Below are 17,354 nucleotides of genomic sequence, written 5' to 3'. Positions count from 1 at the left end.
TACCTTTTGCTGTAACCATAGAACTGAGAGAGGTAAATATTTCTTCATATTTGTAGATTCCAATACAAAGTTTAAAAGAACATGAAGAAACAGGGAAAAGTGGTCCAATCAAAGGCACAAATTAAAGCCCCAGATAATGACCAAAATTAAATGGTGTTATATGGATTTCATCATAAACAACTCTAAGTAACAATCATAAAGATCATCAAATGGCTCAGAAAAAAATGGTGCCTGAGTAAAGTGAGAATTTTAAACAGAATATGTATAGAAGAATCAAACTGAAATTTTGGAAATGAAAATTATAATGTCCTGAAAAATTCACTGAACATTTCAACAGTAAATATAATCAAGCAGAAGAAAAAACAGTGAACTGTGTTAGAGTCTGTAAACAAGTCAGGATGGTGCCTGGCATTTTGCCAGGGGAATGTTAGAGTCTGTAAACAAGTCAGGATGGCGCCTGGCATTTTGCCAGAGGGAGTGGTTTGTGAAGTAACACCAGCGAGCCATTAAGTGTGGAGATTCCTTATTGGTTGACTGCTGTATCAAGTTTATGTTAGATAAGCTGTGTGGAATGTATAAATACCCCTCCTGTCCTACAATAAACGGCTCCCACTCCTGATGTATCAATCTACACAAGTTGCTCGTCACCCCCTGGTTATTTTGCTGTAGCCGGACTGTGGCCCGTTACTGGGAGCCCCGGGGACACTCGGGGGTAAGTGACAAAAAAAAAAATGTGCCCATTCATAGATAGGACGGGAGCAAATCTGCTCGTCCCTAAGCAGATAAGGAGAGAGGAAAAATGGCCATTTTGAGAAAATGGAGAAGATTGATACAGTCTGTTTGTGTCTTGTTTTGTCTTGAGATATTGTATTGTCTTTGTGACAAAAATATGGAAGGGGTGTTAAGTAAATTACTAAGGGAAGGAGGCACCCCAGTGGAACCAAGAGCTGTTAGGGCATGTGTTGATGGAAGCCCAGGAACTCTAGTCAGAAAGAATTTGAAAGTTCAGAAGAAGAAAGATTATCAGGAAAAAAGTTGCAGCAAAAGGGTACTACTGAATACTTTTCATTACCGGAGGGTGCGCGAAGTCGCGGCGGCTGCCACGTGTGCGAACTGGTCATGGCGCAGCAAGGACTTTCCAAGCAGCAGCAGCTTTTCTAATGTTACAAACATGAAAGGGTGCTGTATTTTGTTGAATGTTTTTTTCTATATCTATTGAGATGATCATATGATTCTTATTTTTAAGTCTATTTATGTGATGAATTACATTTATTGATTTCCATATGTTGAACCAGCCTTGCATCCCTGGAATAAACCCCACTTGATCGTGGTGTACTATCTTTTTGATATGTTTTTGTGTTTGATTTGCCAGAATATTACTGAGAATTTTTGCACCTATGTTCATTAGATATATTGGTCTGAAGTTTTCTTTCTCTCTCTTTCTTTTTTCTTTTTTTTTTTTTTTTTTTTTTTTTTGATGTGTCTTTGCCTGGTTTTAGAATCAGGGTGATATTGGCCTCACAGAATGAGTTTGAAAGTGCTTCCTCTTTTTCTATTTCCTGAAATAACTTGAAGAGTATTGGTATTAGCTCTTTTTTAAAGGACTTGGAGAATTTGGCTCTGTATCCATCTGGTCCTGGGATTTTCTTGGTTGGTAGGCTTCTGATAAAGTTTTCTATTTTGCTGCTTGAAATTGATCTGTTTAAATTGTGTATATCATCTTGATACAATTTAGGAAAATCATATGACTCTAGAAATTAGTAAGACTAATGTCAAGTATTGTTGTTGTTGTATATTTCTGTATACAACAATTGAGATAAGAGTTCTCAAATCTGCCCTAAATCAGATATTTAGGTATTTAATCCCAGGATTTAGCATGAGAATGGGGGCAAAAGCAGGATGGAGCAGGTATAGCTTCTGTTATGTGATTGGCAGTGATTTTCCACTGTCAGTAGGATGATAATGGTAAGAAGTATTTTCCTTTCCTCCGTTTTCACCACTTCCAGTCCTCTTCCCACAAATCATGGTGGAAATTATTCCCAACTTAATATAGCCCAAACGGGGCAATTTATTCCATCCTTTCTCAATATTTTTGGCATTTATCTTGACTCAGTTTCTCCTTTGATTAGTTTTTCCTTTAGTATAATAACTCCCTTTGCTGATTCTCATTGTTGTTTTTCAATTCCTCTTCATGAAATTTTTTAGTCTCCAGGTGTTGGAGTGGCTTTTACTTTTAATTTTATTAATGATTTCTAATTTCATTCCATTATGATCTGATAGAATGCAGGGTAGTATCTCTACTTTTTATATTTTCTAAGAGTTGCTTTGTGACATAATATATGGTCTATTTTAGAGAAGGATCCATGTGCTGCTGAAAAGGATGAAATATTCTATATATGTCAGTTAAGTCTAACTATCAATTGTATTATTGAGTTCTATAGTTTCTTTGTTTAGCTTTTGTTTGAAAGATCTATCCAGTGGTGAAAGAGGTATACTAAAGTCACCAAAAATTATTATATTGTGGTCTATTTTACTCTTGAACTTGAGAAGAGTTTGATGAATGTAGATGCTCCATTGTTTGGGGCATATATATTTATAATTGTCAAGTCTTGTTGTTATATGGTTCCCTTTAGTAGTATGTAGTGTCCTTCTTTATCTCTTTTGATTAACTTTAGCTTGAAATCTACTTTTTTGATATGAGGATGGAAACCCCTGCTTGCTTCTGCAATCCATGTGAGTGGTATGATTTTTCCCAACCTTTCACCTGCAGTCTGTGGATGTCTTTTCCTATGAGATGAGTCTCTTGGAGGAAGTATATTGTTGGGTCTTTTGTTTGGATCCAAGCTACTAGTCTATGTCTTTTGATTGGTGAGTTTAGGCCATTAACATTCAGGGTTATTATTGAGATGTGATTTGTATTCCCAGCCATTTTTATTTTGGTATTTAACTTGACTAGGTTTCTCCTCTGATCGTTTTTTTTTTTTTTTTTTTTTTTTTTTTTTTAGTGTAATACCTCTCTATGCTGATGTTCATTATTGTTTTAATTTCATCTTTATGGAATGTTTTGCCAAGATTGTTCTGTAGTGCAGGCTTTCTAGTTGTAAATTCTTTTAACTTTTGTTTATCATGAAAGGGTTTTTATTTCATCATCAAATATAAAGCTTAATTTTGCTGGACATAAGATTCTTGGTTGGCATCCATTTTCTTTCAGAGCTTGAGTTATGTTGTTTTATGATCTTCTGGCTTTGAGGATCTGGATTGAAAAATGTGCTGAGATACAAATTAGACTCCCACTATACATGATCTGATTCCTCTCTTGCAGCTTTTAAGATTCTATCCTTATTCTGTATGCTAGGCATTTTCAATATAATGTGCCTTGGTGTAGATCTATTGTAATTTTGTACATTTGGTGTCCTGTAAGACTCTTATATTTTGTTTTCCAATTAATTCTTCATGCTTCAGAAATTTTCTGCTATTATCTCATTGAAGAGATTGTGCATTCCTTTGGTTTGAAACTCTGTGCCTTCTTCTAGCCCTTAGATTTGGTCTTTTGATGCTGTCCCATAATTCTTGGATGTTCTGGTCATGGTTTCTTACTATCTTCACTGTGTGGTTAACTTTATTTTCCAGATTGTATACTTTGTCTTCATTATCTGACATTCTTTCTTCCAGGTAATCTGGTTTGTTGGTTATGCTTTCTATTCAGTTTTTTATTTGGTTTACTATTTTCTTCATTTCAAGGGTTTCTGACTGTTTTATTTTTAGAGTATCTATTCCTTTCTTGAAGTAACCTTTAGTTACCTGTATTTGCTCTCTTATCTGTTGGAGTGATCATTTTTTTGCCTGAATTTGCTCATTTAGGTTATTCCTTAATTTACAGATCATTTTAATTATGAACCTTCTGAACTCCTTCTCTGACATTTCATCAACTTTGCTGTCCATGGGTTTTGTTATTGTAGTATCCTGGTTTGTTTGGGGCACCTTTCTTCCTTGTTTTTTTTTTTTTTTTCATGTTGTCTATGTGTCTTCCTTTCCTATAGTGTGGATCTGAAACATTACAGTTTCAGATTGTCTGTACCTCACCTTGATGTTGGGCTTCTAGACCCTGCTGGTGTCCCTCAATGTGTGCTACTGCAACTCAAAGGTGGTGGCAGCAATAACCAAGGTAACTCAAGATAGTAGTGGAGGTGTCCAAGATGCAATGTCTTACAGAGATGAGGCCGAAACGGCGGGCCTTACACTGTCTTTGGGATGCCTGCTCTGAGATGCAGCTGCTTCTAGTCCCTGTTTGTTGTCAAAAAGGTAAGGGGTACTGTGTGGGGAAGGCTATGGCAATGTCTGCAGTGTCCCAAGATGGAAGTGGATTAGGCTTGGGCTCCCAGGTGTGTGTGTGTGGGGGGGGTTACATACAGACCTACCGTGGGCCTGGGTTCCTCTTATATCAGTGTGGGAAGATCTTGGTGAGCCTGAGCTCCTGTGGTGGTCTGCTGGTTGGAAGAGGTGGTTCTATGCTGGAGCCTGATCTCTGTCTGCTGGTGGTGGGATGGACACGGGCCTACTGTGAGCCTGGGTCCCATGAAGGTTGGTGTGGGAAGCTATTTTTTTTTTTTAATGAAGTTCCAGACTGGTCTAAACTCTCAGGCTCAAGTTGTCCTCCTGCCTTAGTCTTCCAAATAGCAGTACTACAGGCATATGGAAAAAAAAGAAAGAGAATACAGAATAATTTTATCCTGCAATGGTGATGCATAAATCACTTTAAGTTCTGATATAGATGTTAAAAGACAAAGGTAGTATAAGTATTAAAATATATCAATAGTTATACAACATAAAAAGATACGACTTGTGATTTCATTGTTCTATAATATAGCAGTAGAGGAATAATGAAAGTACAGAATTTTGTTACTCAATTGATGTTAGGTTTTTGTCATCTTAAAATATTTGTAAGATAATTTAAGCCTCCATAATGGCCACAAAGAAAATACCTATTGGTGATATCAAAATGGTGAGAAAGGAATCAAAGTAGGTCACTTTAAAAATTAATGAGGCAAAAAAAGATAGCAAGAATAAAAGAAAGACTTTAAAAAAACCTTACAAAACAAAAAGAAAATAACAAATTGACAATAAAAATTCCTTTTGTATAAATATTTTAAATGCAAATGGATTGCACTCCCCAATCATAAAACATAGTGCCCTAATGGAATTAAAATTCAAAGGTCCTGCTGTTTCCAAAAACAATTATCTTACCTTTAAACATCATATAAAGAAGAACATCATATAATGATAAAAGGAGCAATTCACCAAGATGTTATGACAATTATAAATATATATGCATACAGCATCAAATCACTTGAGTTTATGAAATAAATAGAGAATTAGAATAGAGAAATGGAAAGGCATATAGTAATAGTAATAAAACTAAATACTTGGTTTCAATAATTGATAGAACATCCAGAAAAAAAAGATCAATAAGGAGATGAAGAAATTGAAGAACACTACAAACATTAGGGACCTAATATCCAGAATATTCCTCCTAACAGAGTTTGAAGACACTTTTCCAGGGTGCACAGAGAACATTCTCTCAAATAGCTAACACATTAAGTCATCACACAGATTAATAGGGTTGAAATCATACCAAGTGTTTTTTTTCCTCCAAATATAATGAAATGAACCTAGAAATAATTAACAAAAGTAAGATCAAAAAATTCAAAAATTAAACAACACACAATCAATGGGTCAAAGAAAAATCAAAAGGAAAAGTAGGAAACATATTGAGACCAGGAGAAATAAAAACACATCATATAAAAACATGTAATTCTATAAAAATAGTACTAAAGGAGAAGCTTATAGTAATAAAGATGTCATATATTTAGAGAAAAAATAGAACACCTCATACCTCAAGGGATTAGAAAGATAAAAAAATAAGCCCACAATTACCAGATGGAAGAAAAAATTAAGGATTAGAGCAGTAACAAAAATTAAAGAATTTTTTAAAATAGGAAAATATCTAGAAAACGGAATTTTTCTAAAGAACAAAATTTGCAAATCTTTAGCCAGATTTATTAGAAGGAGAAATTATTCAGTTAAAATCAATGAGGGAGCAGGAAAGATTTTAAAATGATGAAATTAAAATAATTTCAACAGGTTGCAGGCCGGGGATCCCAGAGACTCAGGAGGCTGAGGTAGGAAGATCGCAAATTCAAAGCCAGCATCAGTAACCTAAAGAGGCCCTAAGCAACACAGCAAGAACTTGTCACAAAATAAATAAATAAAAGGGCTGGGAATGTGGCTGGGAATATACTTATGAATCCTGGGTTCAATCACTGGTACAAAATAAACCAACAAGTGAACAAACATAAATAAATTTAATCAAAGATGTTAAAGAATTTGATGCCGAAATCCATAATATATTGCTGAATAAAAAGAAAGATGATGCAAAAAATAGAACACTATCCTGTTCATGGATTTGAAGACATTAAAATTTCCATTAATTTTCAATATGACATCTGGGTTCCAATATGACCCCAAATAAAATTCCAATGACATATTTTACATAAACAAAAAATAATCACAAAATGCATACAGAGTCATAAAGAACCCCACGTGGCAAAAACAATCTTGAAAAAGAACAGAATAGGAGGATTTATACTTCTTGTTTCAAAATATAGTAAAATAATTTTAGCAGTCAGATTGTGTGGAACTTGTATGAACACAGACATAAATCAGTGAAGAAGAACAAAGACCCCAAAAATAAATCCATGCATACTCAGTCAACTGATGTTTGGTAAAAATGCCAAAACATGCAATAGGGAAATGACAGTCTCTTCAATAAATAGTGTTGGAAAACCTTGATATCTATATGCAAAAAAGAAACAATGAAAGATAGGAAAGAGAATGGACTTTATCTTTCACCATACCCTCAAATAAATGAAAAATTGATTAAAAACTGATGCATAATACTGAAAACTATAAAATTACTAGATCATAGAGGAAAAACTCTTTGATACTAGTCTTGCAAAGATTTTTTGCTTTTTGATATGACACTGAAAACACAGAAGACAAAAGCAAAGTTAGACAAGTCAGCTTATGTCAAAATAAAAGCTTCTGCACAGAATAGCAAACAATTAGCAGAATGAAGAGGAAATATATTAAGTGTGATAAAACACTAGTAAACTATATTACTGATAATGGGTTAGCATCTAAAATATTTAAAGAATTCTTAACATTCAACAGGACAAAACTCTAATAACCTGAATAAAAGGGCAAAAGACTGAATAGACATTTTTCTAAAGAATAAATGCAAATGGCCAATAGGTAAATGTAAATATGCTCAACATTACAAATTGTGAAGAAAATGCAAATCCAAACCAAAGTGAAGTATCACCTCACACTTATTAGGATGGGTAGTATCAAAGCAAACAGAAAATCAGTCTTGACTAGAATGTGAAGAAACTGAAGCCCTTGTACACTGCTGGTAGTAACACACTTAACATCTACTTCTAAATATTAATCCAAGTGAATTAAATTAAGCTCTCAAAGAGATATTTGAACTTCCATTTTTATTGCAGCATTATCTACAATAGCCAAAAATTAGAAATAACCTAAAGTCCATACAGAGATGATGGAGTAAAGTAACTTTTATATATTCATTCATGGAGTATTATTCAGCTACTGAAGAACAAGGAAATTCTGTTCCATGCTACCATACAAATAAATTGTGAAGACATTGTGCTAAGGGACGTAATCCAGTCACAGACAAATTCTGCATGATTACACTTACATATTATTTTTAATAACCAAAGTAATGGAGGCAGAAAATAAATTGGTAGTTTCTAGGGACTGTGGATGGGGTAATATGGAATTACCCCAGTATAAATTTTAAGTCATGAATAGTAAAAAAGTTCAAGAGATCTACTGTACAATGCTATGCATATAACAGTATTGCACCATATATTTGGAATTTGTTCATAGTTTGGATCTCACATTATTTATTTCTTGTCACAATTAGACATAAAAGTTTCCATTCTGACCCAGGATACAGCAATACTAGTTTACACACCTTTTTTTTTTTATTACTCTACTTTTATAATGAAGGGCAAACCAATGAGAAACATGAAGACAAATGAATCTCCAGGATTGTTGGTTATTTTCTAATTCCTGAAACCACTTAAATAACAGCACATATCAAAAGAACATGACTACAATAATTGGAAGTTGGCCCACACCTTCTCATTCATTATGCTCCAGGAACACTCGTTGGTTTTCCATTCAACAACATGACAATTCCGGGCATTGGAATGTTTGCATGCAATTCATCTGCTTGGAAAGCTCTGATCCCCATTCCTTACTTTTACTCCTTCATCTGGCCTAATTTCAGTTTAAGTACCCTAGATTAAAAAAAATATACATATATCTATGATTATCCACTTTGTTATTTGTCCTCCCTGTTACATTTTTAAAAATTTGTTTTAATTAGTTATATATGAAAGTAGAATGCCTTTATGTGCTTTGATATATTATACATAGATGGGATATAATTTCTCATTTTTCTGAGTGTACATGTTGTAGAATCATATTGGTCATGCAGTCATATATATATGTAAAATAATAATGTCATTTGTTCTATTATCTTTCCTATCACCTCATACTCTCTCCTCTTCTCCCTTCATTTTCCTCTACCTAATATAAGGTAATGCTATTTTTCTTTAGTGCCCCTCAACTTACTGTGAATTAGCATTCTCATATTAGAGAAAACATTCGGCCTTTGGTTTTGGGGGATTGGCTTATTTCACTTAACATGATATTCTTCAACTCCATCCATTTACTGGCAAATGCCATAATTTCATTCTTCTTTAAAGCTCAGTAATATTCCATTATATATATATATATATATATTTTTTTTTTCTTTATCCATTCATCTATTGAAGGATACTGAGGTTAGTTCCATAGTTTAACTCTTGTGAATTGAGCTACTATAAACATTGATGTGCCTGCATTACTGTAGTATGCTGATTCTTAGTACTTTGGGTATAAACCGAGGAATGGGATGACTGGGTCAAATGTTGGTTCATATATAACTGATTCTGAGGAATCTCCTTCTGATTTCCATAGTAGTTGTGCCAATTTGTAGTCCCACTAGCAATGTATGAGTGCACCTTTCTCCCCACATCCTCACCAACATTTATTGTTATTTGTATTCTTAATAGTTGCCAATCTGACTAGTGTGAGATGTAATCTTAATTTAGTTTTGATTTGCATTTTTCTGATAGCTAGAGATGTTGAACACTTTTTGATATATTTGTCGATTGATTGTATTTATTTATTTTTTGTATCTGTTCAGTTCCTTAGCTCATTTATTGATTATTTGTTTGTTTGTTTGTTTTTTGGTGTTAAGTTTTTTTTTTTTTTAGTTCTTATATAGAAATTAGTGCTTTACTAGAAGTGCATGTGTTGAAGATTTTCTCCCAATCTGTAGGCTCTTTCCTCACATTATTAATTGTTTCCTGTGGTGAGAAGCAGCTTTTTAATTTTGATCCATCCCATTTATTGATTCTTGATTTTACTTCTTGTTCTTTAGGAGTCTTGTTAAGGAAGTAAGATCCTACACAAACATGATGAAGACTTGGGCCTACTTTTTCTTCTATTAGGCATATGCTAGTGCCTAAGTTCTTTGATTTACTTTGAGTTCATTTTTGCACAGAGTGAGAGATAGAAGTTTAATTTCATTTTGATGCATATGGATTTCCATTTTTTCCAGCACCATTTGTTAAATAGGCTATCTTCTCTCCAGTGAATGTTTTTGACACCTATGTCTAGTATGACTTAACTGTATTTATGTGGGTTTATCTCTGTGTCCTCTATTCTGTACCATTGGTCTACAAGTCTATTTTGGTGCCAATACCATGCCATTTTGTTACTATAGCTCAGTAGTATAGTTTAAGGTCTGGTATTGTGATGCCTTCTGCTTCACTTTTCTTGCTAAGGATTGTTTTAGCTATTCTGGGTCTCTTATTTTTCCAAATAATTTTTATGATTGTTTTTCTATTTTTATGAAGAATGTCATTGGTATTTTAATAGAAATTGCATTAAATATGTATAATGCTTTTGGTAGTATGGCAATTTTGACAATATTAATTTTGCCTATCTGGGATCATGGGAGATCTTTCCAACTTCTGAGGTTTTCTTTAATTTTTTCTTTAGTGTAGTGTACTTTTCATTGTAGAGGTCTTTTGCCTCTTTTGTTAGATTGATTCCCAGGTATTTTACTCTTTTTGAGGTTATTGTGAATGGGATAGAATTCTTAATTTCTATTTCAGTGGATTCATTGCTGATGTATAGGAATATGTTTGATTTATGGATGTTTATTTTATATTCCGCTACTTTGCTGACTTCATTTATTAGTTCTAGAAATTTTCTGGTGGAATTTTTTTTTTTTTGATCCTCTAGGTATAGAATCATATCATCGGCAAATAGTGATAGTTTGAGTTCTTCTTTTCCTATCCATATTCCTTTAATTTTTTTCATCTGTTTAATTGCTCTGGCTAGAGTTTCAAGAACTATGTTAAATAGAAGTGGTGAAAGAGGGCATCCTTGTCTTGTTCCAGTTTTTAAAGGGAATGCTTTCAATTTTTCTCTATTTAGAATGATGTTGGCCTGGGGCTTAGCATAGATAGCCTTTAAAATGTTGAGATATGTTCCTGTTATCCCTAGTTTTTCTAGTGTTTTGAACATTCAGGGGTGCTGTATTTTGTTGAATGCTTTTTCTGCATCTACTGAGATAATCATATGATTCTTATCTTTAAGTCTATTAATGTGATTAATTACATTTATTTATTTCTGTATGTTGAACCAACCTTGCATCCCTGGGATGAATCCCACTTTATCATGATGCACTATCTTTTTAATATGTTTTTTGTATGCAATTTGCCAGAATTTTTTTGAGAATTTTTGCATCTATGTTCATCAGGAATGTTGGTTTGAAGTTTTCTTTTTTTGATGGGTCTTTGTCTGGTTTTAGTATCAGGGTGATATTAGCCTCATAGAAAGAGTTGGAAGGGTTCCCTCCTTTTATATTTCATGGAATACTTTGAGGAGTATTGGTGTTGATTCTTCTTTGAAAGTTTTGTAACACTTGGCTAAGAATCCATGATGATATTTTCTATTTCATTACTTGTAATTGATGTGTTTAAATTGTGTATATAATCTCCTCATTCAGTTTGGGTCAGTCATATATGTCTCCAAAAATTTGTCAATGTATTTAATATTTTCTATTTTATTAGAAAATAGATTTTTAAAGTAGTTTCTAAGTATCTTCTCCATTTCAGACATGTCCTTTGTGATATTTCCTTTTTCATCTTGTATTTTAGTAATTTGAGTTTTCTCTCTTCTCTTTGTTAGCATGGCTGGGGGTTATCTCTTTTATTTATTTTTTCAAAGAATCAACTTTTTATTTGTCAAATTTTCAGTTGTTTAGATTTCATTAATTTCAGCTCTGATTTTAATTATTTCCTGTCTTTTACTGATTTTGGTGTTGATTTGTTCTTCTTTTTCTAGAGCTTTGAGATGTATTGTTAGGTCATTTATTTGTTGATTTTTTATTATTTTACTGAATATTCTCAATGCAATGAATTTTCCTCTTAGTACTGCCTTCATAGTGCCCCAGATATTTTGATATATTGTATCAGTGTTCTCATTTACCTCTAAGAATTTTTTTTTAATTTTATCCTTAATTTCTTCTACTATCCATTCATCATTCAATAGTGTATTATTTAGTTTCTATTTGTTACAGTAGCTTATATCCTTTATTTTACTGTTGATTTCTAATTTTATTTCATTGTGATCTGATAGAATGCAGGGTATTATTTCCTTTATTTTTTGTATTTACTTAGTTGCTTTGTGGCATAATATATGGTCTACTTTAGAGAAGGATCCATGTGCTGTTTAGAAGAAAGTATATTTTCTTATTGATAGATGAAATATCCTATATATGTCTATTATGTCTAAGTTATTGATTGTATTATTTAGTACTGTAGTTTCCTTATTTAGTTTTTGATTAGAAGAGCTGTCCAGTAGTGAAAGAGGTATGTTAAAGTCACCCAGCATTATTGTGTTGTGGTTTATTTGACTCTTGAAATTGAGAAGGGTTTGTTTGATGTACATAGATGCTACATTGTTTGGGGCATAAATATTTATAATTGTTATGTCCTTCTGATATATACTTCCCTTAAGGAGTATGAAATGTCCTTCTTTGTATCTTCTGATTAACTTTGATTTGAAGTCTACTTTATCTGATAATGGAAATCCCTGCTTGTTTTTGCAATCCGTATGAGTGATAAGTTTTTTCCTATTTTTTCACCTTCAGCCTGTGGATGTCTTTGCCTATGAGGTGAGTCTCTCTCTCTCTCTCTCTCTCTCTCTCTCTCTCTCTCTCTGTCTTTCTCTGTCTCTCTCTCTCTCTGTACACACACACACACACACNGCATCCATTTTCTTTCAGAGCTTGAAATATATTATTCCAGGACCTCCTAGCTTTGAGGGTCTGGATTGAAAAATTAGTTGAGGGCTGGGATTGTGGCTCATCGGTAGAGCACTCGCCTAACCAAGGTGGGACCTGGGTTTGATTCTCAGCACCACATAAAAAATTTTAAAAAGCATTGTATTGTGTCCATCTACTCCTAAAAAATAAATATTAAAAAAGATGCTCTCTCTCCCTCCCTCCCTCCCTCTCTCTGTCTCTCTCCTCCCCTTTCTCCTCTTAAAAAAAAATCGTGCATTCCTTTGGTTTGTATTTCTTCTCCTTCACCTATTTCAATTACTCTTAAATTTGGTCTTTTCATGTTATCCCACAATTCTTGGATTTTCTGTTCATGGTCTCTTGCCATCTTCTTTGTATGGTTTTAATTTGTTGTTTTCCTTATTATAATTTTTAGTTACATATATATTTATTAATGTATTGAGTTTTATCACCTCAACCAGGCTATAAGTTTCATCAAGGCCAGATGCAGGGTGCTTTTTCCTTCTCTTCTTCTTCCTCCTCCTCCTTCTTCTTCTTGGTCCATTTTTTAATTACAACATATGAAACAAACATTGCTTTTCAAACTTCAGTGTGCAAAAAGAATCCCTTGGAATTCTTGTTATAATACACATTCTGATTCTGTGGGTCTTAGATGAAGATGCAACTTTTGCTTCACTCAGAAGCTCTAAGTGGAGACTTATGTTGCTGGTCTGTTGGTCTAAAAGGTACAAATTGAGTACAAGAATCTGGTGCACAGAAATGAATAAATAAATATACATAGACTGAATTAGAGAAAATTAATAAATGGAAAAAATGATACTATAACAAATTCTAACTTCTAGAATATAATAGAGAAACCTGATAGTTTTAGTTATTATTACACACACTAGTTCTTTATTATTAACAAAATCTTGGCCAAGATTTTTTCAATTAACAGCTCAGATTCTGTGCAGTTCCCAAGCAATGATAAGTACTTCTGTTGACAAATGATTCAACCAGGTTATCTTTATGGTATCTTGAATAGAAAGACATTTTGGGGAACTATATGGTGTTTGTGTTACTCTCTCAAATGAGGAGTTACCCTTAGCTGATCACACCATTGGCAAAAAATAGAATTTACTTTAACCTTTGAGAGGCTCACTCCCTTATCTAGCTTCACAATAAAATAGTTTGTCAAAGTGAATACTGCCTACATTGACTTAACAAATATTTTCTGGATAAATAATAGAATACGCATCTATTGTGTCCCAGAAAATGGTATTGGTTAAAAATATGCAGGTTAATAGAGCACAGATTTTGAATTTCAGAAGTTTTAATAGTCAAAAGAAGACATTGATAAAATAAACCCATTGACATCATTTTATCAGAGTGAATGTGGCCCTTGAAGAACTATGGGAAGATAATAATTTACCTATGACTGGAAAGTAAGGAGTTTGTGAAAGAAACTAAATTTAATTTTTATTTTTAGAATTACTCTTAGTGCTGGGGGTTTAGCTCAGTGATAGAGTGCTTACCTACCATGCACAAGATTCTCAGCACTGCCAAAAAAAAAAAAAAAGAATGACTCACAATCATTCTTAAAAATGCCTGCAGAGGTTTTTGAAATGTCACTCTAGAGAGAAAAAAGTGTTAAAACAGAAGACAAAACCATGAAGACCATGGTGTAATACAAAACTAAAAGTCTGATGATTACATGAGCTCTTTTGAGAAGACTGCTGAGGCTCAGGGCACTAAGAATCTTTTAGTTCATATGAAGGATTTTGAACTTTATGTGAAAATCAGGAGTTCTCTAGCTGTGTTTCTCTGCAGCACACATTACCATTGATATTTATATACTTGACCCAACCCCATGGGCAGAACCACGGTTACTATGATTTTTTGCACTCTATCCTTTTTCTTCTTTTGTACATGATGTAAGAACTCATAAAAATAAGCAAGTAAAATGGGATTTCATTAGATTCTATTCTACCCAAACTGATTTAATTAATTAAATCATTCATAAATTTTTCATGATATAGCTCTGAACCTAACACATCACATTACTTTGCCATTAACACAATGGTGGATTAGAGCTGCTGCTGGATAGAAGACGATGATCCACCAAATGTTCTAGGCAAGGTTGTATGCATGAACACATTGCTTAAAGGAAAGGGCCCTTCGTTGACTGTGAGGAATATGAATTGGAGAATAGAGGTAACAGAGCAAGGTCTTTAATATAGTAATTCTCAGTAGAGATGGGACACAATTCCCCAGGATGACATGGCAGACAACTGGAATTGATTAGCTCAATCCCTATTCCCAATCATGTTCTCTCTTTCCGTTTCCACTATAGCTGAAGAAAAAAAATACTTGATTGTCTTTCCTTCAATGAGCTGTTGATGTGATTATTCAAGGCAATTTGAACATTAGTTCACCCAAGGCTTCTAGGAGGGTTTTCCTGACTAAAGGGACATACTGTTGGTGCTTTGCCTCACCTTTTGCTTCTGTATTAAATAAGGAGCTGAGAGTGATTTAACCATTATATGTCAATAATTTCTAAGAAAATTTCAACTAGCTGATCACTGAGCTCTGTATAGCAATGCTTCCCCAAGATTTTCATGTTAAAAATTAAGTAAAAATTCTATTTATGAAAGCCATTAATGTTAAATTCTTTGTCCCTTGCATATAATAGATAGTGTGCCTAATGATCAAAGTGGGGCTTTTATATACCATATACAACTTACGTATGTGGGTATTATGATTCATTCCAGTGAAGGATCCTGTCATTGAGATCACTTAGTGATCCACTTTAGTGATTAGAGTACATCTTCTGCTATAATGGGAGAGGTGGAAAATATGAAATAATTTAGTACAGAGCTGGGGATGTACCACCAATTGGCTGCCTCTGTGTGCTCCTTTCCTTTGCCCTTCCTTCCCTCCCAATACCTCCTGCCCATTGCTGTTCCAGGGCTGACTCTGTTGCTGTTTTTTGATGGGCCCCACCTGGTGGCCTCTAACTAGCATCTCAGAGGCCACAGCCTAAGAACCCCTAGTTAGGGCTGAAGCGCATAGCACAGATTTTGCCTCTAGAGGGTTCTAAAGGTCCTACAGAGGAAGCAGTAGGTAATGCACCCATGATTGTTTCTTCCTCCTTTTCCTCTGTGAAGAGGATTTGGAGAATGTGTTGGAGAAGGGTCTTCCACAGAGACTAACGGTGAACAGTGCAGTCAACACTGACTCCATCCTTCCTGAGAAGCCATGAAGTCAGCGTGGCCTATGCCAGCCTGAGTGGACATATTGGAGGAGGGACAAGAATGACCTGCATCCTGGGAAACCAGGAACAAGAGGTTTCAACATCTGGAGAGAAGAGAAGAACAACAAATAGCAGAGTACAAACTGTAGTAGTGAGGATTACTGACAAATTGACCCTGAAAATAACCAATGGGAAGCCACTGTAGAACCTGCCAGAGGAAGTAGAACATGGAAAACTGAGTTAGGGTATCAGATCACAGTCAAGGAACAAGAATTCTCCTCAAACCAAAAGCTGTGGGAGTCTAGGAAGTTAAAGGACAATGATGGTAAATACCTGAAGAGTGGTTATGAAGAGAGGCTGACCAGGCGTTCTTCAACAGAAGGAGGTAGAGCACAGGGTGCAGGTGAGAGTTGAGCAGCAGCACCTACACTCCATTAAGATCTCCCTGCAGATGAGCAGCAGGAAATCATATACAGTGAGGGTCACAGGAACTGGTGGTCCTGCCTGGTGGTATTACTAGAGGATGCCTCTGCTAAGAGCCAAGTATATGATGCATGGCATTTTTGGTTGAAAGGTGATGCCAGCTAGCCATTGAGATGATATGATTATGTTAAGATTTGCATTCATATGGATATTGGACTCCTGCTGTTCACCTCGGCCTGCAAGGGGACTCCTGGAGAGTTCCCATTGGTTGGGGAAGTACAGTAGGAGGGAGTTCAGGGGGAGGAACTTTTCTCTGGCGGTTCCGGGAGAACGCAGCATGTGTGGATCAGATCTTCCCGGGGGGCATACAGAACATTGGCTGCAGTTTCAAAAAATAAAGTTTGTTCCTGCTTGAGTGGCTCGTGATTTTGTGCCCAGCCAGACTGCGGCATGCCTCTTCCACAGAAGCCTCAGGGAGTAGTTGCCCTGCTTTGGGAAAATGTGTCCACAGCCTCACTATTGTCTTTTTAGAAATCCTACAATTGGACATGGGGAAAATTGCATTGTGTTTGATATCTTTTTAATATCCATAAAATGAATTCTCTTAAAAAAAGAGAAAGAAGTCTACAGTGTAGAATTAAATGATTTATTTTAAAATTAGCAGTAGGCAACAATGAAATCACAAGAGAAATGAGGAAATACTTTGAAATAATTTAAGTTTTATACATATCATAACCAAAAATTCAATATGCGAATAAACCAGTTCTTACAGGGAAATTTATATTTGTGTATACCTTCATTTAAAAAGGCAAATTACCAAATCAATAATACAACCTTTCATCATTAGAAACTAGTTAAAGAACAAACTTAATTTCCAGAAAACAGAAAGAAAAAAAAAGTATTAAAACAGATAATGGCATGAAGAAAACTATACAGAAAATCAATAAAACCAAAAGTTGACTAAAAACAATCATCAAAAGTAACAAATGTCTAGATAGATTAAGAAAACAATGACTAAAATCACTAATACAAGGAACAAAAGAAAGGGCAATATTAGAAATAACAATAATAAAATTACTTTAAAGGAATACTATCAAGAATTGTATGTCAATAAGTTAGAAAGTATAAATATATTAGACAAATTACTAGAAATACCTCTTGCTGATATATATATATATATATATATAT

This window comes from Marmota marmota, unplaced genomic scaffold (assembly GCF_001458135.2).
Source record: "Marmota marmota marmota unplaced genomic scaffold, marMar, whole genome shotgun sequence".
NCBI lineage: Eukaryota > Metazoa > Chordata > Mammalia > Rodentia > Sciuridae > Marmota > Marmota marmota.
Note: the sequence above shows the minus strand (reverse complement) of the source record.